The 2,500-nt window shown below is 36.7% G+C and overlaps 2 non-coding genes across 2 annotated transcripts; one reads left to right on the plus strand and one right to left on the minus strand.

The window, feature by feature from the left end:
* Positions 1–88: 88 nt before the first annotated feature.
* Positions 89–160, minus strand: Trnad-guc. The gene has a single exon. It is a non-coding gene; the product is annotated as a tRNA-Asp (tRNA).
* Positions 161–1,138: 978 nt separating this feature from the next.
* On the plus strand, positions 1,139–1,210 carry Trnad-guc. The gene has a single exon. It is a non-coding gene; the product is annotated as a tRNA-Asp (tRNA).
* Positions 1,211–2,500: the final 1,290 nt, after the last annotated feature.

Genomic DNA, 2,500 nt, shown 5'->3' on the forward strand with positions numbered 1-2,500 from the left:
GTCGTGAAAACAATCAAGAGTAGCTAGTGTAGCAGAGAAAACACTACATTCTATTTGCCACTTCAGTGGACTTAGGAGCAGAAAAGGCCTCCCCGGCGGGGAATCGAACCCCGGTCTCCCGCGTGACAGGCGGGGATACTAACCACTATACTACCGAGGAATCGGCACTGAACGAAGAAATACTTGTAAAGTTAAAGCCCTAAGAGAATGACGTTTTAGAATGTTGTATATATGGTATGAAGGTTTCAAATGTGTTAATATTGATATGCATGACTTATAATCATGTATTGCCAAAGGTATTCATGATCATTTATAAACATGCAGTAACTAGTGAAACCACACTCAAATAAACGTATTACGATTATATAAATGTATTTTAAGCGGAAAAAATATATATTTGCATACCCGTATAGCATACCAACTACCGACGTCTAAACTCATGAAAAGAAAGTTCCCCCACCCAAATTTGAACACAGAATGCACAAGTTTGGAAAGATCTCGATATTTCAACTCTCGAAACGAACCAGCAGTCGTAGTTCTGATTTAAAAATACAAAAATAAGGGCAGGGAATTAAATTTCAATTCAGAAATCAACATGCGAGAGCTCACACACAATACTTTCCCGTTAATATAAATCAAATAATTGTTTCAACACACACACACATATATAATATATATGTGTATATATATATATATATATATATATATATAAATGTGCGTGTATGTGGACGTGTTTATATATATATATATACAGTATATATATATATATATATATATAAATATATATATAAATATATATATACATACATATATATATATAAATATATATATAAATATATATATACATACATATATATATATACATGTATGTGTGTGTGTGTGTGTGTGTGTGTGTGTATGTGTGTGTGTGTGTGTGTGTGTGTGTGTGTGTGTGTGTGTGTGTGTGTGTGTGTGTGTGTGTATGTGTGCGTGTGTGTGTATTGAATATATATATATACATATATGTATGTATGTATATATCTTATAATTATATACATATACATACATATATACATATATAGTGTATCATTCGGTTTCACTCTTCCTAAGACAAACAGGCGCATACATCTCAAAATCTGTGCATCACTCTCCAGCCGATTCCTCGGTAGTATAGTGGTGAGTATCCCCGCCTGTCACGCGGGAGACCGGGGTTCGATTCCCCGCCGGGGAGGCCTTTTCTTTTGGATAATGTTTTTTTTTTCGTTCGAGAAGCCACTGTAAGACAGGAACATAATGGAGTAACAAAACAAAAAAAAAAAAAAAAAAAAAAAAAAAGTGAACACATGTACCAATTCAGAATGTCATTTGTCTTACTAAGGCCTAATTTAGACATTCTAGCCAGTGTGACATCCCATGAAATGACGTGCATAAACACAAGTATGTCATAAACATGCAAGAGCAGGCTATGGGTATGTGCAAATACTAGAAAGGTTACGTCAAGAAGGTCATCCGACGTAAAATCATTCATATATGATTTCTTTTCTAAAGGAATCACACCAGATCGGATGTGCCGCCATCAGGCTTCTGGTGTAAAAATATGCAGTAATAAACCCAGCGGACAATGGTGTAGAGGTACTGCTGAAGACACTGGAAAAGAGGATGGAGCTAACCTGGCGGACATGATCAGGTATTGTTTGGATTTATAACTTAAAAAGGAACCAGAAAGCTGCCCATCATGTAAAAGTAATTTACTGGAAATGAGGGAGTTAGAAGGTATAAACACCAAAGGTAGGGAAGGGGTGATCAGGGAGGTAACAGATAAGGAAGTAGAAGGAAATTGCGGGAAATGAGATAGAGAGAGACAGTGAGAAAAGAGATTAAATAAAACGGAGATTAGAAGGTGCTCATGACAGGAAGGTATTGACATTGATGCACTGAGATAAGAACAAAACCTCGCTCGTTCAGATTTTCTGAGGGACTATGGTTCACTTTTATTATATTACTTCTAAGTCCTTTTGTAATCATGTTAAATATGTGTTAATACTGACATATATATATACTGCATTAAATAATGTTCATATCTATGACCCTTCCCCAATATCTGCTTGTTCCTCAGATGATAATTCCTCCAGAAAGGAACAGATATGTCACAATGCTTTCGAGCCGCGCAAGTGATCATGGGAAGCCAAACATGGCTGAACTCGCCTGCAAAATAAAAGTAAATAAAAATGACACGTGGACTAAGACTAACCCTCTCCTTCGCAATCATTGGATCTGGTTTTGCCTGATTCAGCTCCATGGAATACGGCACTGCCAAAACCTACGCCTCCCAATGGGCGATCGTGTATTAGGAAGCATGTGCACTTATAAGAAGGGAATCTGCATCTAGACCCTGTCCTTCACTTTATTAGATTGATGGTCTTTGCAGTTAACTCCGGCCTAAAGTTCCATTGACAATTTTTTTAAGGAAGGCGAATATATCCTTTAACCATAATCATTCAGCAAATGACCAGCTTCAACC

Source organism: Penaeus chinensis, chromosome 31, assembly GCF_019202785.1.
Source record: "Penaeus chinensis breed Huanghai No. 1 chromosome 31, ASM1920278v2, whole genome shotgun sequence".
In the NCBI taxonomy this organism is placed as follows: Eukaryota; Metazoa; Arthropoda; class Malacostraca; order Decapoda; family Penaeidae; genus Penaeus; species Penaeus chinensis.